General features: G+C 41.2%; 1 long non-coding RNA gene across 1 annotated transcript; it reads right to left on the bottom strand.

Moving 5' to 3' along the window:
* Positions 1-456: 456 nt before the first annotated feature.
* Positions 457-16,576, bottom strand: LOC148823261 (uncharacterized). Its single transcript, XR_016093754.1, has 4 exons — positions 16,517-16,576; positions 16,143-16,210; positions 15,515-15,678; positions 457-1,695 (listed from the first exon to the last, which is right to left on the bottom strand). It is a non-coding gene; the product is annotated as an uncharacterized LOC148823261 (long non-coding RNA).
* Between the last annotated feature and the right edge of the window lie 8,863 nt (positions 16,577-25,439).

Genomic DNA, 25,439 nt, shown 5'->3' with positions numbered 1-25,439 from the left:
ATAGCTTTAATTGGGTGCATATTTTACTACACTAGACCTCCTTCGCTGAAGGACTGCTTTTATCCCTTATTTACAATAACAGCCCATCAAGTGCACAATGCTGGCATCGTTAACTGCAATACCCCCTAAAAAGAAGGTTTACTTTGTTAATGGGGATCTCATCAAATCTTCGTTTTTAAGCACACACTGTAATTGGAGTGAGCATGCAGATAACCTAATTGCATTAATTTTCGTAAGATGGCATGTTTAGATTAACGCACGCATGGTAAGGATGCTTTGTCTGATAATCCATATTAGTCAGCGAATGCTTGGCACAATTGTTCTAGCCCTGGCCTATAATTAACTTTAAAAAGACTTTGCAGATGTAGAGATTTTACATTTGCAATGAAAGGTAGTAATTTGATTTTTCCTGCTCCCCTCAGTATGCAGGCATGAGTACCGCGTTCTGCAGAAGAAGCACGCCTGTGGGACTGCTGTTAGGCAGCCATTTACAAAATACCAAAGTTCAGCCACACTAAAACACTTTTTATTTCCTGTTCCATCCATTTTGGTTTTATTAGCTCGTGAGAAGTACAGTCTTTTGTGTGGTAAAAGTGAAGAAAGCTCTCTGTTTTACATCAGTTTTTCTGAAGAGGAGCTCGCTGGCAGTGCTGGAGTTGAAAGTTCAGGTCAGGTCTTTATAGGGCACAAATGTCAGGCATCCAAGTCCAAATATTTTTTTGTTGTTTGTTCTTTTAGTTAGCAGCAGGAATCTTGAGAGTCAATCAAAGGCTATCATTACATGCAGCTTCTATTTGCTCTTAACAATGGGCACTATTAAGTGTTCAGGGTTTTAATTAAAAGAAACTCTCCAGGTGCTATATAAAATAAAGTTTATTACTGTGAACCAAAACTGGGGCAACTTGCAGGAGTCCTTCATTCGTCCTCTCAATAAGGTAGCACAGTCTGGCCATTTTTGGCATTAATCATTGCCATATAGTTTTACAAAACCGATTTAATTACAAATGAGATGTTTTTTTCTTTAGCTTAATCAGCTGAAAGTTATTTTTAATATGACAAAACAGATTGTGGCTCAAAGTGGATATTTAATTATTAGGTTCAGCAGTGCCCCAGCCTTCAGACCCAGCTGTTCCTGACTTAACCACAAAGTCCTCATCTCCGCATCTGAAGTGCTGGGTGTTTCAGAGGAATTCTGTCCTTCTGTACTATTTTCTTTATCATAATATAAGTAAAAGGGCCCACAGAATGAGCTTCAAGAGCCAAAATCTGAAGCAATTCCCATTGTGTTTAAAGAGAGCTGTGCAGTTATTAGTTAGCAAACAGAGTGCAGCTGCAGGAGGTAATGAGATTGCTATTAAAAAGAAAAAAAACATCTCAGAATGTTCTATAACCCTTTAATTGGTAGAAATGATTTTGCACTTAGGTGTAGAAAAATAAAAGTTGATTAAAACCATGCAAGAGAATTAAAAGAAGGTTTGAGGGAGAAGAAGGGTTTTAAGGAAAGAGTTTGCTTTCAGAGTTGGGACCCAGGTTGCCGGCAGTAAAAAAGGCAAGACTCGTGAGCAGAGTGGGAGTGGGCGAAGACCGTGGCCATGTGAGCAGATCTGAGGAGCCTGTAATCTGGCAGGGCTTCTGATCTGCTGGATGACATCCTTAGGCCTTCCGCCTCATTACTGACATTCCTGTTGTTGCGAGCTGTAAGGGGGGAAAATGATGAGAAAATATGATTTATTAGGGTCTTTAACGCAGATTATGCGGAGGTATGAAAGGGAGATATTGTCCTTGAATAAAGAGGCTCTTCTCTGTGTGTGGAGGGCCGTGCGGAGACACAGTGAGAACTGAGTGATCATTTCCTTGGGCTGACTGATGGCAGGATCCCACAGATGCCACTGTTGTTGGCCAGGACAGCCCGAGGGTGTCCCGCAGCCCGGCTCTCTCTGACAACCTGAAGACACTTCTGATGGCCTGCATTCTCCTGCCAGAGACACGCTGTCTGGGGTGGAGAGAAGGAAGCCTTTCTCTTGTCTGTCTGCCTCTCATTGTCTGGCTTCTTCACAGGCGAAGCTCTGATGTCCAGGAGTATAAAGTTCTTTTCAAGAAAAAAGTGGCCTCACAAAGGCAAGGAAAAGCAGAGTTTAAAGGCAAGTAACCCCCCCCCCCCCCTTCCTTTTTCCCCTCTTGTCTTTACTTTCCTTTAAACTCGTGTTGAGGCGAGACTCTCGGCCGAAGGTGGGAGCGGTCTGGACGGGGGAGCTGGAGAGAGCCAGCAGGAGTTCACGTTACTGAGAGAGGGTGAGGGATCATGTCAGGAAAATGAGTAGTTTCCCCTTAAAGAAGTTAAAATACACTACTTTCTTCAAAAAAAGCCATTTTCCCAAAAATGCCCTGCCCTTTTTGCAGGGGAAACTGGATACCTAAAAGTTAATAAAACAAACATTCTGCACTTCTCCATTTCCGTTCTGTTTTAATTTATCTGTGTGCTAATCGTAGAAAAAATGCAGCGTGGCAGCTTTAAATGTTTATCCGGTAGTTTTCCAACACAAAAAATCACGAAGGATCAATACTAATTCAATTACTGCATTAAAAACAAGTATTTGCACACATGGGCATTAAACCTCCTTCAGTCTGGGGTCAGAACAGTGAAGAGGCCGTTTTAACCATCTTGAGCTCATGGAGGAAATAGCAGGCCTGACACAAACACTTCTACAGTACAGCAGAGATGTGAATTTTACAGCTGATGTTAGCAGGTGTTCCTTTCTGAGAACAAGACAAGAAAAAGGGTTGCAGTCTAATTCTATTATTTTATTCCTGCTTATTTTCCCTTCTGTTTCTGTACTTCCTTCGAGCCAGGCTCAGGAAGGGACAATAGATACAAAACATCCCAGCTCAAAAAGGCACACTTTGCTTTTTCGATTACAATACCAGCTACTAACCCTGCCAGGAACATCGATGGGCACAACTTGAAATCGAGACAAGACCACTCATTAGTGAACAAAAAGGGAGTCCTGCAATATCAGTAGCAATTCTTTACCTTCGTATTTCTTTACATTACCACGACACGAGGAACACTGCCAGGACGTTTATGAGGGTTTTAGAATACCGCACAAGCCCCACCGAAATCAGCAGACTTTCTTTCATGTTTGGTGGAGATCTCTCCAAACGCATGACAAGAAGCCTCTGGGAGCAATGGACACACAAAAAAAAACATTGAAAAAAGGTTTGAAGGAAGGAAGCTTGAAAGCTGTGAATACATTAAAATATAGCAACGTCGGAGCAGAACACACTTTAGAAATGGTGTATAAACTGGAGATATCAGATACCGGTGGAGAGTAAGAGCTGCAGACGGACAGGCCGAATGTTTTAAAACCTCTATGACATGAATGGTTATTCACAGCCGACAGTTTGGTAAAGGCCAATGAAATAAGTAAATGTGTTATCATATTTCGTTATTTCGCAGAAAGCAACTATGAAAGCCCTTAAGACTTGGATTTAAATCGAAGGCACTGTAGTGAAAGAGAAACCTTTCTGTTTTTGATTAGGTCCATTCAATCTTATTAACCGCGTTCAAACTGCGGGGTCTGATTTGCATTACCTGTTGTTATGAGTAGATCCTAATTAGGTAAAGGAGCAATTAGAATTTGCCGTTGTCAAATAGGAAACACGTGGCGGCACGCATGTCGATTCGGATCGCGCTGAGGCCGATCGGCCCAAACAGCGCAAATAAAAGCTGAAGGCACCGAGCCACCGGCAGGCCCATAACTCTCTTTGATCGCTCGTTGGTCAATCTCTCGTCACCGCTGTTGATTCGTGAAGCTCTCATGCTTCGTATCTTCTGCAAGATCAAACTTGGGTGCTATGTCAGCTTGCAAACGCTTTGTAAAAATAAAAATCAGATCCGCACCTGCCGGGCGTGATTACTGGCATGAACTAGCGAAGACGCAACAATCCTGACTCTACCTCGGTCATTCTCGACTACAGAAAAAGACTGTAAGGCGGAAATGTAACGAGTAATCAATGTTTAAAATCAAGCTCTATGTCAGTGTTCGCACAAGCCAATCGGTTATTCGCCCGAATTCTTCACTTCCTTAAAATCCCTAGCGATGTGAAAACCTAAATATATCGACTATCATCAAGATTTGATCTAATTGTATAGCCTGTTGTATTTCGATCTCCCGGGGGGGGGACAACAGTTACACAAACGATGTTGTTCGGTACTGCTGAAATGTCAAAATAATATGGTTAACACGGTCATAAAAAAATGTCCGTAGAAAAAATCTATCCATTTATAGACCAAGAAATCCACATTTGATTGTGTCTAGTGTATTGCATGCATTGCACAAAAGTAGAACAATGACGAAATATGTCAGTGTGCAGAATATAGGTTGAAGACCTTTGAAAACCTTTTAGCCCCTTTAATTCCGACTCATACTGTGTGGCGGCGGGGCTCATTTAGGCTCGGGGAAGACAAACTGCGAGCTCACTGTCGCTACAACACCGTATCTTCGCAAAATTACGAAACGCACGGAAAACTGAAGGAAATTAACCAGCACTGTTAAAAAGACCGAAGAAACCCTCAAGATTAATAAGGCGTGTATGTGTAATTTCTGTAGTTTCTCCTGTTCTTTGCCGAGAACCAATCCCAGCAGTACCCTGCATTACACATCGTATATTTTTGTGTACGTGTTATTCTGTAAACAAAATTTAAAATTTCCTGTTTCCTTTATTCTTGAATTTAAAAGGCTCCGAGCAGCAGATTCCTACAGGTTACTAGGAAAAAAGAAATGTTAAGTCTGTTAATGGCCCTTCACAGCGAGCGCCCCAAATCAGCGCAAAATATGCAAAATAATGCTGATCTAATAAGGGAAGGTCTTCTGCCTGTTATTACTATTATTATTTGAGTTCTTTGTGAAAAGAAGTCGCTGAAAAATTCCTCTTGTGCGAGGAAATGCCGAACTGAAAATCCCCCCCGGCAAAGCCATCTCACAAAAGCTACCTAATCACTTCTTTAGACTTCGTTACCGCAATGTTTTTACAAACACAGCCATGGCCGCAGACTAATGAAAGGGACTGCAGCGCTGATCTGATTGGGAGGTAATACAAATCAGCACAGAAAAACTGAAAATAGCACCCTTATCATCTTTCTTTCATTTAGACTTGATTACTGCAGGATTATAATGTAATCATGGCTATGTGTTAGAGGTAGCCATGGGAACCCATTTTAACTGTTTATCTAGCCGCCGATCTTAATTTAAGTTTGAACACTCCGGATTGCTTAGATGTGAGAGGCTGAGGATGACGAAAAAGAAAAAAAAAGTAGAAAAACAGACGCGCTCTTGTTCTTTCTGTTTTATTTCATATGCTACTATTCAATTTGTCTTTCAGGGAGAGAAAATTAATTTCTGACGACAATCCAGGCCAGTAATAAAAGTGGGAGTTTTTTTTTTTCTGTCCTGGGAAAGTGGCTGCGAGAGATTGCTGCTCCCAGCTAATCTCGGCAGAAGTAATCATTCGCAGTCTTATTTGGACATCTGTGTTACATTTTGCTCTCATTTTTTCACTTTCACTCATTTGTGATGGTTTTATTACAAGTTGTGCAGGTGGCTTCGACGTCTGCAGCGCTGGAGGAATGCGGTCTAGAGACAGCGCCCCAGGACGGTGGCCGCTCACAGCCCCAGAGCTGGCGCCCTTCTCGTGGAAACCCGGATCAGAGCACAGCAAAGACACTGCCTGTATCACCCGCTAAAACAGCAAGTTTAGACCCGGATCGCCTGGAGCATTGGAACTGACTGGCCCTCAGCTCTTCTTTAGCAGGCAGACACTTCACATTCAAACCTAAGGATGCTTCCTAATTTTTCCAAGAAGTTTAGCTATGTTTATTACTTTCTGTTTTACCTATACTAGAGTCAGATTGAAAGCCAATATGATTTTTTTCTACAATTAAAGGGAACTTAATATAGCTAAATTTTTTAACTCCTCTCTTTGCTTGTAAAACTCACATTTTACATTCATCCAGTCGCAAGAAACCCAATTTCAAATACAAAAGCCTTGGGATGCCAGAAAAGGTTAAACAAAATGTGTTTGATTTCCACCATAAATGAGCTATGTTTGCCTTACTCATAAAGAGAAGGAATGTTGGAATGAAGAAAGATAATTAAATAAGTAAGACATGCAGCCTTCGTCTGAGAATCTGCCACTATAATCCTAAGCCCCCAAACACCAGTGTGAAAGTCTTTCACCACCAGCTGACAGAACATGACTGAAAGAAGAGTACTAGGAGCACAGAGAGAGGTAAGGAGATTCTGCATGAGATTGACGCCATTTGAAAGAACGTTCCCACCAGAGAGCAAGAGCAATACAGGTGTCAATATCGAAGGAGTGATACCAATGAAACCGAGTGCACAAGTGATGTCAGTTGTACCAATTGGAAGATTGGTACCAATGTTACCAAATGAATGAATGCCAGCAATTGCACATTCTAATGAAAGTGATTGGGAAAAAATGCCAGTACACCGACTTGGCTCTTGGTCAATCAAACTCCAAATGAAAGAGCGATTGATTGACACGTACTCCAGCATCTCACACTGTGCAATTCACACCCCCTGCCTCCCCCAATCTTCACCTTTTGTTAATAATTCTTTTAGTAATCACTTGGTGCAGATGGGGGAGGAAGGGGTCCCTCCTCATCCAGGCAGGCAAGACTCTCCAGCTAAGTTGGCCAGACGAAATGTTGCACAGAGTTCACACTGCGCCAACGACATCATCACACTGATCTCCGGTACCGTCTCCCACTGCTCTGAATGTCCATGTTCTGGGAAATAATTGCAACCATACTGCTGCTAGGTGTGGGGAAGTATTGGCTAAAGTGTTTGAGTGCAGTGCCTCCATGGTTAATGGTCAATGACGCACAAAGGGAGAATAATTCAGTGCCTTCACCAATGTGCTGCACAGCAGTAGTTTATGTTGCCAGCCCATGCTGTCTCCCAGCCATGTCTCCCCAGCCTCTGTCACCAGGTAGTTCCTTCTGAAGCCTCTTAGGAGCCCAGGGACTAAGCAGGCACAACTCTCAGAGTCAGTGAGACGGACTAACAAGGCAGCTGTGAAAGAAGAAACATTCAGAATTTTCCTAAGCACTAGCCTTAAGGCTTTTAAGCTTTACTCACTCAAGGTTTCTTAGAAAGCTCTTTGCAGACCCATTCTGTAAGCAGTGAAGGACAAGCCATTGTCACGCTTCCTGAATGAAACTGCAACCAGCTCCAGTTCTTTCAATCAGCTTTTACAATGGCATCTTCGTAGAAAGACACTTGAAAATATGGATGTCAATCTTTCACATTTCTTTCTTTAGAGATACATTACGTTTCTGTCACGGATGTCGGAGAGGCAAGCCGTGGAATGGCCAGGAGAGCAATAAAGACCCCATGCGTAGCGGCAAAACGGGGATTAGCCTGGGCTCAGGAGGTCAGACGATGTCGGATAGAAACCTATGGCCTCAGGCCGCGGAGGAGACGACCTGGTGCTGGGCGGGTCCCAAGACATCCGAACCCTCAATGCTGAGCCAGGAGGAAAGGGTGACCCGGAAATAGCCCCCACACAAAGACACACCGGAAGGACAAACAAAGCACAGGAAGACTAAGAACAGGACAGAGTAGGAGCACCCTCTAGCTGTAGAGGGCGTGATGGTAACCCCCCCCCCCCGCCCTTCACGGGCAGCTCCTGACGCCCAAAAAAAAACAAATGAGCTGCACAGCACTGGGGGGAGGAAAAACCTCATTTAACTGAAAGGAAACCTCGTTTAGCTCAATTGGTCCTACAGTCATCCCCCAAAGTTTGCTAAGAAAGAGCTTTACTCAGAAGCATGTTGTGAGATCAGTGCTGTACATCTCTGGAGTAGTTTACTTATTTGTTAGGGAAACAATGTGTTTTACCTTGTGCAGACATGTCAGTTGTTATAACAAGTGCCAGAAATACAGTGAGCTGGCATGCAAAAGATTTGTTGAAAAAACTTTGAAAATATAGGAGTGTTATTGCACTAACCAGTAAGATTAATAAATTCACATTGTACTAGTAAGACTGCATTGAGAATATTTTGTACAATTTTGGTCACTTTGTAATAAAAAATAATTTGCTGTCTCTTGGAATCAGTCCAGAAAAGAGTAACCAGATACATTCCAGTGCTTAAGGGAATATTTCTTGCACTGCAAGAAACTTACACTACACCGTTCTTATTAGCATAGGAATTGGAATCTGTTCTGCAGGATCATACTGCACAAATAATGATAGAAAAGAATACAATGATGAGCATTATAGAGGCTGATCTTAAAGAATCAGCTTGAAGCAAACATTCCAGGTAGTCCCTGAGGTAAGAATAGAAGAACATAAGAAAGGTTGCAAACTGGAGAAGTCCATGTGGTCCATTTAATGTATTTGGTCGTTAGCAGTTTATTGATCCAAATATCAAATCCAGCTGTTTCCCGAAGGAATCCAGGGTATCGGCTTCACCAGCACGTGTGGCTGGCTTGTTCCAGAGCCCCTCAACGCTTTGTGTAATGAAGGGACTCCTCTTCCTGGCTTTAAAAGCACATCCATGTAGTTTCCACTTCGTTCCTCTGGCTTCTGTTTCACTGTTACTCCAAAAAAGAATCTGCTGGGTTGTTTTCTCAATGCCCACAGTCTTCTCTATTCAAGACTGAAAAGATTCTTTGAAGCTTGTAAGAATGTGGTCTAGTCAAGATTCTCTGGACTCGTACCAGAGCAGCAGTATCTTTTTGTAAAGTGGTGAAAAAATGATGACAAACAGAATTTAATGAAAGAGAGGCTCCAAAATACCTTATTTGCCAACCAGCCTTAGTCAGCCTGAAATGATCCCACATTTTGAGGTTACAGGTAAAAAAAAGGATAACAGAAAGCTGAAGGGGGTAGGAATAAATTCACAATTATTTCTGAATACCCAGAAATTCTGAAGTGGTTAATACAAGGCAACGAGACACATGCAGTAATGAATAAATGCATACTAGGCATGAAATGGTGCTAAAAACTTGTACAGGATTTCACTAAGTGAAGAGTTAATAATTTTCGATTATTTCAAAGGGTATATAATTAATTAATCACATTGTTAAAGGAAGAAAGACCACACAGCAAGGAATCTTTGATTTTAAAAATAGAATACTTGTAGAGCATGCAATGGCTGATTACAATTAAGTTTGGCACTTTACTGCTTTCAAATCACCGAAGCCAAATTTTACAACCTTCTATCAATGGTTACAACAGGCATCCTGGATCCCCTACAATCAAAAGTTTGCTGTGTATAATTTTACACAATCAGATTTCTCTGTAGTTGCCCTGTGCAATCAGGTAATCAGAGGAGAGCATTTACAAGACAAACAGATTACCAAATTCTTGGTGCTCTGTTTATATTAACTTTCTTTGAATGTGCTGCTCCTTCAGCTCTCTATTGCTCTCCTCCCCTTTTCAATTTCAACAAAACAGGATTTGTTGGGACTTTTCAAATCCCTACATCAGAGTTTCAAAGAAAACAAATGAAGACTCCAAGCAGCCAGGAAATCAAAAGATAAAAGCAAAAAAAAATTGCATCTCTCTTATTAAAATTGCAGTTCTCTTGTTTTTACATCTGTGGAACTGTTTCATCTTCTGTTTTCACCCATTAGATCTCTTGGTTACACCTACAATGCCACCACTATTGCATGGCTTTCATACCATTATTTTTATTCCCTTTGCTGGACAGCTTGAAAGGAGCAGCAGTGAGCTTTATATTAATGGCCAAACCCAGTGGCTTGGTTTTCCTAGGCCAATCAAGTTGCTATCCTGGTCTCTGAGTAAGTTCTGTCTTCTTTTACAGGGCAGAGCAGAGGTGACTATAGCTAGGTTTGTCTGGGCTAAAGTGTAGAACTTCAATAAATTAAGATAAAACAATATAGTAACATCACTGGTTTTGACTAGTCACACTCTTCAAGCTCTGAGCTGGACAATGGTGATTGCAGAAAAAAACATTAAAGATGTTTTTACCCAGAGGTAAACATCTATAAACGTTATAGATTTTAGGATTTTACCCAGAGGCCATTGGTGAAAGTAGGGTTGCCAGACCAGTTTTAGCCCATAATAAATGTGTTGGAGCTGATGACAACAGTACTGGCTCAGACCCCTTTTTAACTTACTTTTTATTCTTAGGGAACCACGGAGCAGGTAGTGATTGTTGTCTTTATGCATTTCTTGCCATTTAAAAAACAGGTAAAGATGAAATTTTAAGACCTCACTCTACGTCTGCCTCTCTCTAGTACTATTAAACCCTGCTGTGTTCTGTGGCTTAAAACAACTGAAAGAAACATGTCAGGCACAAGAGGACTGCCCCTCTGCTGTGGTTCCTAGGAAACATGATGGCCTTTTTAAGGGGTTGTACCTGAATGACAAGGTTATATCAAACTCTTTAAAAATTTAAGTCTGCATCTGAGTGTGATTTAGAAACTCAATGAGGATGAACACACAGTTCCAAGACCAGATACAACCAGATTTCAAATTTATACACCATGTGCAGCAGATAGGTCTTTGTACAGATCTGTATTACATAGTACTGTACTGTACATGCACTATTTGTAATTAGACCAAAGTCCCATCTCATCTTTCTCCGTGAAACTTGAGAGTGGCGAAAGAGGGGTCTTGTGTACCTTTCATTCTAGAGCTCTGAATTTCTGGATAAACTGAGCAATTATCCAAAGAAGTCCCGTTCCGGGCTGTATTTATGTCTCTTATTTCTCTCAGCAAGTAATGTGCAGACAATGATAGGTTGACCAAACAAGACTGGGTCACCTCTTGGATTCTGGGGAACCTCAGCCAGGACCTGCTCACACCAGGGAGGGCAGGAGCCTGGGGCCTTCCGTGCCACCTCCCAGCGGCAGGAATGTTTATCAATTCCAGAAATTAACCCTGAAAAGGGATGCAGTAACCAGTGAGCATAGGGAGGCCTACATTGAGAAGTCATGCAGATTAATATTCTCTGTGAAGTCCATGCGCACGTAACTCAATATCCATGTGAATTTTATTGTTCTACATCTTTGAGAAACAATGAAGACGTGGCACAGTCACTATGGCAGCTGTGTTTGCAGTTATCGCTCATTCTGCCCCTGTGACCGGGGCAGAAGCAGGGTATTATAATTAGTCTTTTTTTATAGTACAAGATTCTGCAGCTGATAAAGACAAGTAAAGTGAAGCTTTTAAAAATCTGTACAGGGTGCAACAACATAAATGAAGACTTTGATTTCTTTTAAAGGTACTATATAAAAGTAAGATTATAATATCACCATTTTGAGTTTTGTTATTTTCCCCCACACGACAGACCTATGAATGCCAGGCAATCAGCTCTATGTAAGCAAGTATGAACAAAGAAAAACTCAATCACTTGCAGATTATCACTCAACAGGTGCTTTGCAGACCAAAGATTCCTTTAGAAAGCATAAGCACGTTGCTAGAAGGGAAATAATTGAATTCAGGCAGAAAATAACTCTATCAGATAAACTCTGTTTATAATGGAGAGTCTTCCTTCATTGCCTTTAGAAATTAACCCTTTCACACCTGCAGGAAGATGTCCAAACTATGAAACACAAATCAGAGGGCGCAAGTGGAAATTATATGGAAGTGCATTTAAAACTGAGAGCAGGAGGCAGTTCCTTACTCAAAGGGTTGTACAGGTCTGGGAAAAGCTACCTAGCCATGTTGTTGAAGCCGGCACCTTGGCTTCTTTCAAGAAACAGCTGGTTGAGATCCTTGGACCTACTAACTACCAGACGGGCTGAATGTGCTCCTCTTGTTTGTAACGGCTTGTGTGCTCTATGCTGTTGCTTAGGTGCTCAGATTCATTCACATGGAGCCCACAAGTAAGAGGACATTTAACACAGAGCTCTGCTTCCTGTGGCCTGAACTGTTTGAAAAGTAATTGTTTGAGAAACCACACTTCTTTGTTGCCCATAATAAAGCAGCTTTGTTACTCTTTCAAACTGGTCCATCTTATCAGAGCTTAACTGCAAGGTAGCAGTTGACACTAAGTGAAAATAAAAACAGTTTCATTTCCTTTTGCCATGACTGTACTGCCTTTGCATGATTTTCACTCTGAAGTGCATTCAGAACATATAACAACAGTTACACTGGGGAGAACATACTGGAATAAAGTGGTTGTATTAACAAACAGGCTTGTGGTGTCTGTTGCTTCAGAAATTCATGCAGCAAGGAGGTTCTGCAGGCCCACGTCTGGTATTAGAAGTTAATTGTTTCAGACTTCCTGTTGTCCCAAACTTACAGTAATAAAAAACAGTTGGTAACCGGTGTTCTCAGTTGTCAAGTCAGCACATGTCAAGCTTATTAACACTGTTGCTGGACCAGGTTTTTGATAAACAAGGCTACAGTTTTCACCCCCTTGGTTTGAAAACAAACCCCATTTCCTGAGATCTGCTGCCAAAAGCTCTTTATTTCTATTCTTTGTCTTCATGGGAGTTTTCAGCTCAATTACATGAAGCCGTTAGCATTTGCAGTCATTAGCGGTGCTTGTTTAATTGAGACTGGGGTTGTGAAAGAAAGCTGCACTCAACCCTTTATTGGTCCTCCTGGAAAAGGACTGTGCTATTGTAAATATTACCTACTAATCCCCATGTAATTGTTAATTTTACCATTTAATTTACTGTGTCCACAGTGCTTGCATGCAATTTATAGTTTGTAGGACGTTGAGGTCAATGCACAGTCATGTTCCCCAGCTGGTCTCTCCAAGTTCCATGTCTAATTACTGCTTTTAAAATCTGTAAAAATGATGCCGTGATGGCTCAGAGGATTATTGCAGTGCCTTAATAGTCAGGGTTTTTCATTAGGAATGTGTAGCCTGGGTCAAATGTATATCAGTCTGTCATTACATTAAACATTGTGCCATGTCTAATCTCTGGATCTGTGTTGGTAGAATTATAGCCCTGAGAATTGTCTGCACATCGTATAAAAACTTGGTGTTTTCTGAAACCTAGACAATACTTGCCTCTGTACACTTCATGGCACCATTTGTCTCAGAAACAGACAATGTTATGGAGGACAGTGACTGAAGGCTCTACAGAAAAAGTGGTCAAGCCTTGCTCTTAATATCTCCATGTAAGTAGTGAAATAGAGGACATAAAAGCATTATCAACCCTCTGGCCTCTTGCTCACAACATTTCTAGTAACTTGAGCAAAGCTCTGGGACTAAACACTGGCAGCTAAGAAGCTGCAGGTCTAAGAACTTAATACACAATTTCACAAATAAAGTGTTAAATTTGCAAAATGTTAGGATTCAAATCTATACTATGTAAATACACAATAATAATAATAATAATAATAATAATAATAATAATAATAATAATAATAATAATAATAATAATAATATATCTGCATTCAATGCAGAGAAAAGATCATTTACAGAATATGAATTGTCCAGTTTATTATTCACTGATATACTGTACCCCTACGAAAAACACTGGACATTTACTTATGTGATGCTGTAAAATGTTTTCTGTTGAACAAAGTGAAAACGTCAGTGTGATATCAGAGCCACTGAGATCACTTTACAGGGGAAGCCCTGAAATCAGGATACTACAGGCCTGTCTTAGGGATTCCGAGCAGAGAAGGGGAAGACTAAGTTAAAAAAAACTATCAAAACAACTGCTATTGTAATTGAAGCAAGATCCAGTGGAACCTCATCAGCGTGGGAAATCAGCCCACAAGCACCATAACATCCTCTCTTGTGAAAATCTCTATGAATGCTGGTATACATATTTACTGTATTCCCTCCTCTAGAGCATGTAATTAAACACCAAAAGCTATTGCTGCAGCTTTCACTCTTTTTAACTCAGACTTTGCCACGTAAACACATGAACATGTCCCGTTGTGCAGTGTTACACGGTGGTGTCCTGTGTCCTATACTCCCAGCAATGCACTACTGAATTGTGCTGTTCTTGACTGCTGTACTGTCCTGCTCTTTGTGAGCTGTGCTATTTATATCAGGTGTGAAACCTTACGTGGCTTCTCCCCTGATAAAGAGCACGCAGTACAAGGAACATGAGTCATGCTGCTCCTGCCAACCTCTGCACTTGAAAATTAAATTTTTTTGACCCAGAGTGTGGGTCAAACCCGATCCACATTCCCAGAGATTATGCTATAGAGTACCCAAACAAGAAGTCCATTGTGAAGAGGGTCAGTCTTCAGTTCTGTGAATTAAATACACTGCCAATAAATGAGCCTTCTCTGGGTGGGTGTTTGTGCCATTTATGCCTAAGAAGATCATGAGATTCCAGATCAGTAGTAGGAAGAGAAATCAAGGTTCGGTTGCCTTCTTCTAGAAGCAATGCAATGAAGCCCGTTTGAGGTGATTTAGACACTTGACAGTCTGCTAATAACTTGCATCTGTGATTTTGATCAATCAAATGGGTAATATTGAGCCTGGGAACACAACCACACCTTTCATCCCTTCTCTAATCAAACCAAGAAGGCTTGTTGTTCTGAGAACAGCAAGAAGCTATCAGAGATATCTAAGAACAGGCCAACAACACGTTTCTGCCTGAAAAAAGCACCCCAAACAGCTTTGGAAGTGCAGCTGGTGAAACCTGAGGATAAATGATTGTTTTGTTAAAAAATGGTAAATAACTTTAGCTGACAAAGATCTGATTGCTTTGAAATGTTCTTGCCTTGCACCTGTGATCACCAGATGCAGTGCAGGTATAAACATTGTCAGTTTGAGAGAAAAGTGCACCAGGGAAAGACAGCTTGCTGGTCACAGTGGGCCATAGGTCAACAGGTTTACCCTCAGTTACTGCAGTAAGAAGTGTATGGGATGGGATTGCTAGTGGAAATTCACCCCACAGGTCACTGTAGAAATCCACCTCCATAAATTAATTTGGAACTACTGTAAGTGAATTCAAGGGTGAAGGCATTTCTCTTAGTTCTTTACAAATCGTACAGTTAGAGATAGGCAGACGAGAATATCTGAGAGTCCTGTTTAATGTTTATTTTTCTGAGAAGCAGACAGTGACTGTGCTGTCTGATTTTGCCAGAATCCATTGCTGCCACACGTGTCTTTGTCAGATTACTGGGTGGTCAGTCCCCAGGCCATGGAGAGAAAAACATTAAGAACTTCAAGTAGACTCGTCTCAAGTGGTCGAACTCATGTTATCTCTGATTTAATTCAGTGGAAATATCCAGACGTCATTAGTTCAGATAGTAAAACTTGCACTCTGTTCCCAGGCTGTATCAGACTTCACCACAAACATCTCGGTGGCCCCTTTTACAGAAACCAGCCAAAAGGTAACAATGACAGCAATGGACTTTGTCTTAATAGACAAAGGAAGATAATGTCATTTAAAGTGAGGAACTGGCCAAGGGTTACTTGCTAGGATGGAGGAAGAGAGGGGTTTACTATTGCATTTAGAGTTTTTTGAGAAATTACATCTTTATGAGTTAGATTAGCAGAACTGAAAGAGAACTTGGTGTATCACGTTCATACCTGATGAACAGGTTTTCTGACGCAGGAAACAGCAGCCTGTCTCTCCTCTGTCCCAGTCTGTTCCTCTCCTCCGGGGATGAGCTTTTAGTCTTCACAGACTGACACCCAGTGCCCCACACGGCACACACCCCGAACCACAGGGAGCTCTTGGGCTTGATGGCTTCCTGTTCCGAAACAAATGTTCTCAAAAACCAACAAAACACACTCCTTCAGTTTCCAATCAAAGTCATTGCACTAAGAGAAAACAACTGGGAAGTGGAGTGGCTGGCTGTTTTACAAACAACTTGGTTGTTTTGAAAATTTGATCATTTTGTTTGATAAATTGTCTTTTCTTATGCAATGAAGCAGAACTTGACTCAAATAAAAGAAAATACACAAAGCAAGTTATTTCGACTCAATATGTAAACATACAAACCTGTTTTAGAATTTCTGTTCCCTGTTTTAGGATATCTGGATAGAAAGCATTAAAGAAATGTATCCAAAACAAACAGTAGTTAATACATGCTTGGTGAATTTTGTACTATAGGTGATTTTTTCTTTTAAAATTATTTTAAAACTCATATGGCTCATCATTTATAGTCAACTAAATCCTTTCAAACAACATTCACCACAATACTGAACTTTGTACCTTTTCCATTCTGCGGTCAGGAGTAGTGCTGTATCTGTCTCTTCAACAGCTTGAACAGAAAAGTGTTGCTGTGTAGAAGACAAATGTAACAGTGTTACAACAGATAAATCATTGAAAATGTTAGAAAGATTATTACCTGGCAGTTAACCATAACCATCACTTTTCCCAGTTCAGATTGTGCTGTTGTTAGGTTCCATTTATTATGTGAAGCATTGATTTCTCGGTCTTTGAATTTCAACAATAACGTGCTTAATAAGATTAAAAGCGAGGAACTTAATGACTGACAAAGATATGTTATGATGATGAGAACATATAAAGAAATGCGCTGCTGCCTCATTTAGTAGATTGCACTGCTTCCCATTAGGAATACTTACATTTAACTTCCTTATTTCTGAATTGCTTATGCATCAACACGGCCATGTTGCAGTTGTTATACTAGGAGCTTCCTCAGCAATCTCAGTACAAATACATTGAGAAGGTGCGTGTGCTCACTTTCAGAGTAGCCTGTCCACATTCCACCCTCAAGCTTTCCACAGCTGCTCTCCGAGCAGAAACAGCAGTGCAGAAATGTCCGCTCGGTAAAAACATAACACAATGCAAACACATACTGTGCACACACATACATATTTTTAAATTCAAACGAACCAAGGTCATGTTGAGTCTCAAATCACAGACTTACAAGTGAGGAAGAGCAAATGCAAGGATAATTTCACATAAAACAGGTATGAGGTTTGCCAAAGATTTTAATAACTTGCAAAAAAAACCTTTTGTTTGTGCTTTTCAAATTCCTCCTGAGTCTCTACTTTCCTGGATAGAACAGACTAATGGGAATATTAATAGAACTTTTATGTCTTATAGTACCAGGAACATAAAATCATACTTACAATATGAATGCCCTTTTCTCTAAATGGCCTAGATGAGAAAAAACAGCTTTTTTTTGCTATAAATGGAGCTCTTATCTGTGATGTAGGAACAAGCCTTACAGAAGCCCTGCTGGGCCAAAGGACACAACCTGGGGTATGATAGAGCCCTCAGCCTCCCTCTGACACACAGAGGATAATGCATTTCAGGTGGGGCTTATTTCATTGCCCTGTTTTTTACAGTTTTAAAGGTGAGTGCATTTTTCTTTGCACTAATCATAGACACAGGACTGAGAAGTCAGTAAGCACACAGCATGGTGTGTTCGTGAGTACACTGCAGTTGCAGGCTAAGGGGCTGTCCTGGCTCAGATGGCACGCATGTGAGCACATGACAAACGAGGGGTTAACACTGGGAGCCCAGCTGCACTGTTCAGGTGTGAGGCTGTCCGAGGTCCAGCAGACAATTAATTCAACCAAGAGGAGAAAAGCTTCCTTCAGCAGCCTGGGCCACCCACTACTCTCTGCTTTTATTTGGGCAGCTTAGCCTTATTATTATGAGAAACTTCATCCCCACCAAATGCACAGGGTTTATTAGTCTTGCAATAGCTCTTAACAGTTTTATTACTTACGATGAAAAAAAATAAAAGTGCATACAAGCCTACCTTTGCCGGCTTAGCAACAGATTTATTCTTCTTTCAATTAGAAACACATTGCTGGGCTCCATGGTGTAATAAATGTTTCACATAAAATTCTAATAACTACAGGTGTTACCTCATTGTGGAGCAACTAGATTTAATTTGCCTTAAACAAAAAAAACGTATTTTTTCTGTCACTGGGCATTTGTTATAATAAAAGAAATACACAGTGCATATTACTGCAACTTGCTGTCGTTCCCACCCTCATCATTTTGTGTCTGTTTCACATGGTGGGAGTTAAGTACCATGGATTCTTAATTAGATTTTTTTTTTCACAAAAATGCTGGATTTCGCCTGCCGGAGTTTCCGCTCATGTAATCTGTGGGGGATTCACTGTTTAACATCTGTGTGCCCCAGGCTCGTCTCACAGTTATTGCATTCAATTCTGAAAAGCCACCCTTGTTCGGCTCTATCGGTTTTTTTCCTGTTTCTCTTTTTCAGCACCCAGTGGCAAACAGCGATGGGATGGGGCAGGACGGGCCTGAATGCGATTGATTGTCTTCTCCGCTGCCCCGAACTGCGCAAACAAAACCCAGCCTTGTGCTGCCCAGCGCAGCTCGAGACCTGCCTGTGCTCCCTTCCTTCCTCGGGGCCATGTTTCTGCACACTGTTGTGTCTCTTTCACGTCGAAGCATGAAGAACTCCAGCATTGTCATCATTCTGAAGACACAGGGGTTTTATGTCATACTCCCTCTTTCTCTTTTTTTATCATCCGTGAGGATGAAGGGTTGGCAGTTCTCCTTTATCATTCATAATCATCTCTACATTGTCGTTTCTGTAACAGCTTTAAGCTTTTAGAGTCAGATTATGCATCACAAATGCAATAATATTTTTGTTTCAGGTAGTTCTTCACCACTACACTATTCCCGCAGTCCGCCCTTTACCCATGTCACCCCTCCGAGTGGATATGAAGAACCTCCCCAGGGAGCGCTGGACACCACTTGGCCTCGTGATGTCACTCATGTTGAAGACAAGACTGTTCTCACACAAACACTACAGCGTGAGAATGGCTGCAGATGGCAGGAGGCCATTTTCTTCATCTAGCTTGTTTGGCCGTTTGTAGTTTATTGAGCCAAGAAGCTTATCCACTCATTTCTCAGCAGATCGAATGGAAGTCATGTTCACAAACAAGGTGGGGTAGTTTGCTCCTTAAGACTATCTGCTACTAAAGATTTTGCATGAAAGCAGGCCTCCTGCCTTTGGTCTGTGTTACTGCCCACTCCTGTCTGGTGTGCTCTTATTGTACTGCTGTACTTGGACAGTGGCCCATTGGATTGACTTTATCTGCATCTTTCAGGATTTTGAACTCTTTTGTCAAATCCAGACTTCTTAAGTCTAAAGAGATTCATTGCTTTTAACCCGTCTTTGTATTATATTCTTTCGGGATGGGGGACTATTTTCTCATTGCTCCACTTTGACATATTTCCAGGGAAGTAATGTCTGTTTCATCACGTGGCGAAGACTAAAAAAGCCACATATTTTTATAGAAGGACACTGACACATTCTTTCTTAGTGTCCTAAAATTAAGAAAACCAAAAAAATGGTATTTTGCCAGAGTCAGAAAAGTTGGTTTCTGTGGGAGGGGGAGGTCTTCCTTTCATACAGAGAAACACCTGGACAGACTAACACTGCAGAATGCTGACAGACTATGGGACACATTGCTACAGGAAGCCAGCTTTCAGCAACAATTCTGTGGACAGATGTTCTGAAGAAAGCAACAGAAATATTAAATTATCATATATCAAATATCAGGAATATTAAATTATCTGAATATCCGTCACATGGTAATGAAATCTTGCCTTCCTGAACGGAATTCTCTCCAGTTGTGTTTACTCTCCGATGAAGTCTGTACTACCCAGTTTCACACGTAGGTTGTTAGCATGTGGGTGTTGGAGAAACACTTGAAAATCGATGGGGCCTTCTGCCCAAACAGGCGGGTCAGGCTCTTCTGAGGTACAAACAGGAAGAAGTGCTGTGACATCCTATTCCTACTCCATGTCAACAGATGAATTAGAAATATACTGCATGTGCAAATTCACCTTCTCTCACTGTCCAGACTGGGCCAGGGGCCGGGCAGGGAGACACCCTCTCAGTCTTCTCCATGTCAGGACATGCTGGGTAAAAGAGGCCCAGTGGATGATGAGACCTTGATAAGAAATGCAGACAGTTGTTATATTAACGTTAACAAATTCTGATCACTGGTTGTCAGCTAACTGATTGATTGATGTTTATTGGCTATGGGAACTGATTGCTAAGATTGGACAGAATACATTGGCTGGCTATGCTGCCCTGTGTTTATCTGGTTTGATTGATCGGCATCACTTTGATTAACATATAGCACTCGGTCCTGACTAGCTTTCAGAGGGGCGACTGACCACAGAAAGGGCTGAGCAGACACCCCCATCACGTTCTTACTATCCCTGAAACAGAAGAGGGCAAGAATGAAACGATTGCTAACAGTAATTCAAGATGTCAGCCAGTGTAACAAGGACACTGCTGTTTTACCAGGGAGAATTTAATTCAGAAATGCTGAGCCATATGAGAAATATTACAGTGAAACAGCATCCATTTTTATATTAATGTAACTCTAACCTCAAAGACTGCAGCCCGCCAGTGTTTATAATGCATTAGTGGAACAAACTATTCACTGTGCTTTATTTACTAACGCGGTCCGGCTGCCTATTAGTTGCAGATGTTGCGATGAAGCGGTCGTGACCGAATTCATACCAGGCTAATAAAGGTTTTGTTAGTGTAAGGCTTTTTTCCTTTAATAGTTTGAGTTAATTTTTATGGAAGGAGTGGCAGCTCAGAGAGGATATTGCACACCATGAGGCAGATGTGGAGAGAAGTGCTCAGTGTGCTCCTTCAGTGGCGTGTGGCTCTCCAAATCACATTACAACAGCCTTCCACATCTCATTAGAACTGCCAGGAGAACATCGATTTTCCTTTCGGAACGAATCCGAACGTGTCTGTCTGAACTCGGAGATTGATGTCTTGTTCCTCTTCTGCCCGAAGTGCAACAGCCACAGACCAAACATTTGGACACACAAGCTACCATCAAACTGAAAAAAACCCCACAATCTCTCTACAAATCTCTCACTTTTTCTTTTCCCTGCCGCATCTGGATACACAGCCTGTCTCTGCTTGTATGTGAGTTTCCTAGAACCGTAGTGGAATTATATGTGTGTGAAAGTATTGATTTGCAAAGGAAGATGCATCAATCCACTGAAAAAAAATTCAGAGCATTCACTTCATCATAATTATTATCATTATACAATATCTATCATCAAAGCTGAAAGGGTACGTCTGGGCTAATGGCAGAGAAGGGTGTTTAGAAAGTTTATATCAGTCAAGGATGGATAATTACTGGCATTTTCTGCTTCAAGGTCTTCATACACGACACTGTCAGAAACAAGGTCTCCTCAGAACCTCTGAAAGCTTCCAGGAGGCAGGAGTTCCCTCAGTTCATCCAGTTTGTCGTGTTGATAGTATGGAATCAGTCCGAGGAGCTGCTCCAGTCCCCCACGACTAACAGCTAATCCATCACATTTATCAATCAGCTTTCATTGATGGTCAGGTGTTCCTCTCCATGAACATCATTTATTCTCTCTACATATCCATAAAAAAAAGGGTCCTTTCTACACTACACTACAAAAGACGTTTATCTTCAAACAAAATGTCCATAATTTCAGTACACGACTTGTTTCTGTGAAATGCTTTTCTGTGCAGCAGTGTGCATGTTATTGGCTAGTCATTGAGATTTATGCCAATGTCATCCTGAAGTCCAATTGAAAAGCAAATTGTTTAAATATTTAAAAAAATAAAGAAGAAACAGGGATAGCAGTGTAAGGAAATTTCAAACATTATTGAAAAAAATGGACCATAACCACTTGTGTTAATTAATTTCCATTTCACTGGTGTTTCCAAAGCACAAGTTACTTAGGTTAAAAATGTAAGCCTAAGCGGTGTTGTCAACACTGTAACATTCAATTTGGAATATTGAATCAAAACCCGACATCTGAGAGTGACCGAGAACCCTGAGAAACAGGCAGAAAGTTCTGTGTTGGCGTCTCTGGCCTACCAGCAATCCAGCCGATTATCAGAAGTGACAGTGCGGAGCGTTTTGGCATGAGAACACAAGGCTCAGCTTCCTACCAGAGTTTTCAGTGATGTGATAGTATTTTACAGACTTTAAACTGTAAATTCTCTACGGTGGAAACTGCAGAGGGAACTTTGTCTGGTTGCGCGAAGTCTCTGAATTTTGATCAGGAGTCTTGGTGAGACAGAAGGCTTTTCTGTCCTTCAGAGTCAGGGCTTGGATTAAGTCAAGATATCTACACTTAGGCAGCGACAGGCTCCTTTTTTCACTTGATGCAGCTGTTTTCTGGGGTGGAGTATCTCCTGTGCTGGGGAGAATGTCCCCGGCTCTCCTGTGGTTCTTTGTTGAGTGGTGACTCATCACACGATGTTTGTTCAGCAGGAGCAGGCCTGACTACCTGGCGCTGCTACTGTAACAGAGATGGCCGTTCAGTCCTGGCGCATTCCCTTCCTCACGCCTGCGAGGGTCAAGGAGTGGGGAGGGGGCTGTCTGAGGCTGGGGGTGCAGCCCAGCCTCATTGACCACTCTCCTCAGTCCTGCTACCTGATTGGCTCTCCTGTTGGGGTTACCGCCTGGGCAGGAGTGATGGGTTGGGGGTGGATGGTTTTGGGAACGGGAGAAAAAGGGATTGCCCCTTGCAGTTGAATTCAAGTTTTAAAATGCCCTGGGGGCAAATTGTTTTAGGGCGGACTCAAACACAACAATGGAACAAAAACCAACAAAAACATCACCAACAAAGAATTATTTCCTGTATTGGTTTCTAACTAAAGACAACTAGGATTTGATCACAAAGATCTTGTGATTGAGGTGGCTCTCCACTGAGTTGAAGCAAGAAGTCTCTGGCAGGTTGTTGGGCCACTATTAGGTGACACGTTTTCAAATTTTCTGTTTGCTCTTGGGCTGAGGTTTAGTCCAGCCTATGTTTTTAAAATATTTCCCTCAGAGTCATGGCCCAAGTTCTCATCAAAAACAGAGGCAGATCGCTTTGCCTGTCTAATGAGCCAATGCTTTTCACAAAAAAAACCAGTGTTATGCATTCCTGCACTGCAATAGTACAGCATGTGTTTACAGTAAGATACAATGGAAAAGATGAGGTGCCATTCGTATGCTGGTATCCCCACTGCTTTGTTATTCCCAGAAGGCAGGAAAACCAGCTTGTAAGTAACTTCAAAGCTTTGACCTGTGCTGTGAACTTTATGGCCTATCAAATGCAAATCTGCAAGTATATTTCATACAGGGATACGCTGCAAACCAAACAGGTTTTCACACAAAGCACCAAGACATAAAAATGTAAGATTTTTTTTAGATTTTAATGATTCCTGAAAGAAGATACTCACATGCACACATATGCAGCTTTGTGAGAGGATGTTTAAAAAACTTTCTGTAAACATGCATGTAACACACAGTTACTCCCAATGTAGACAGTTCAATCTACTGCACCTCATCCTGTTCAACTAATATTTTTCCAGAAATCTGTGTATTTTAACAATAATTAAAGCAATACTAACAACACATAATGCAGTGACTGCACCCTACAGGTGAAAGTTAGAAATACAGGAGAAATGGCACCTCTTAGCAAACCATAAAGGCCAAGCTTTTCATTTGAGACATTTTTTACATCTTCAGCTAATTAAAAATCAATAAGGTCTAATGAAATACATTGTCAAGGTATATATTTGCTTAGCGTCAGGATGCTGGTTTTGAAAATAAATTGATTGCTAATTTGCTTTGGACACAGTTTGGTCTTGTATTGAACAGCCAATGACAGGGAAAGACAGCGACATGTCTGCTGTCCTGGCTCAGCTTTGCCACAGCTGTGAAAACTCACGACTAGGCTTATTTTGTGTTGCAAGCTAAGAAAGAGGAGTGCATATTCAAAGTTCTCTGCAGTGTGCATCTGTAACTGATAATATCAATTTGAATGTGTTTTAATGAAATGAGACAGAAATAACATGTGAGTCCAAACTTACAGGAGTCACACTGGTTCTGTTTACTCACAATATAGCTCCCACGTCATGACAGAAGAGTTCCTCTTTCCAGCGGGTGTTGACTTCCAGTGTGGCTGATGGAAACTCTGGAAGCTCAGTGCTGGAACTCAAATATGCCACCGGTGAGAGTCAGCTCTTGGTACGAGAAAGACCAGTCAGTCAAGAACACTTCCAGCGTGAAGTTAGCATTGTGTGGAGGCATCTCAGATACTAATAGGAATGGAGTTTGATAAACGAGGAGAAAAACAGTTGACAGGCCCCTGCACAGATCTGACTCCAGGCAGCTTTTAGGAAACCAGCAAGAGACCAGTCTTCCATGAGCAGGGCTGAGACCCAGCCAAACCACATGCTTTCCAGAGAGGAAAGGGCTCTGAGTTATAGGGACTGAGCTAACAATCAGTTAATGAATTGAATCAATAAAACAAAAACACTTCCAGGCTCCGTTATCCATATTGTTCCATTTTGATTTCCTAAAAATAATTCTGAAACTTTCTCAACTTTTTCCTTTTTATTTAAAAAAAGTCCTTTAATAAGCCAATTTACCTGCCAAAGCAGCAACAGAAGGGGACACAGAAAGACTCAAATTTGTTTTTTTTGAGAAAATAAGATTCATAGCAGCCCTTATTTTTTGCAACACTGCCATGGGAACACACATCCTAGCTGTGCCAAGACTAGTTGATCTTTCCTAAATCCCACACCCACGACAGACTGCAGCACCAAAACAAAATCAGTTCACATCCGCGATGAAACCCAAATTTCGGCTCACACATTTGTTTCCAGGACATGTAATAAAATCCTAGACAGGACTGATAGTGGAGATACTGTAAGTACAGATAAGAACGTCTGTGGCTCTGAGGTCAGTGTTTCCTCTCCTGAAACCTGTTTGTGATTTAATAACTATGGTTGCCAAACTTCATTCTGCTTTAAAATGTCTTTTTATGCATAGTCTAGTTTTTTAGGACTTATCTATACAGTTTTGGCAGTGAAGTTTGAATTGATAACCCTGTCTTCAGAAAAGAGGAATAGAGAAGGTTCTGGAGACCTTTTAAAAAATGCCACTTAGACGTATTGAAAATATAAATCCATCTTAAGAGATGAATATCAAAATAGATAAATATAGATTTTTAAGCTATGGTGCCTTTAAGAAAGAGTTAATCTAATTAATGATCAAACATTATAATCTCAGTCTTACTATATATTTCTGTGCTTAAAGAAACTTCACCTAAACTTACCCAAAAGAAACTTTAAAAGTGTGACGCGTCTTCCAAGATGCTCAAGAGATGCCAGAGATGGAGAACTCCAATCCTTGAGGACGACTTTAAGCTATGGTGCCTTTAAGAAAGAGTTAATCTAATTAATGATCAAACATTATAATCTCAGTCTTACTATATATTTCTGTGCTTAAAGAAACTTCACCTAAACTTACCCAAAAGAAACTTTAAAAGTGTGACGCGTCTTCCAAGATGCTCAAGAGATGCCAGAGATGGAGAACTCCAATCCTTGAGGACGACATGCTTTTCATTCTCCAGCTCATCTTAGCTACTAATTTAATTACTTTGATAAGAAGCCATACCACCTGTCGTCTACTCGTAAAACCTGAAAGATTCCAGCCTCCAGAAAAGGAGCTGTCAGTCCTCGGTCTGTACGCTGTAAAA

The sequence above is a fragment of the Atractosteus spatula genome, chromosome 11 (assembly GCF_055471065.1).
Source record: "Atractosteus spatula isolate fAtrSpa1 chromosome 11, fAtrSpa1.hap1, whole genome shotgun sequence".
Taxonomy (NCBI): domain Eukaryota; kingdom Metazoa; phylum Chordata; class Actinopteri; order Semionotiformes; family Lepisosteidae; genus Atractosteus; species Atractosteus spatula.
Note: the sequence above shows the minus strand (reverse complement) of the source record. Positions and strands in the feature narration are given on the sequence as shown.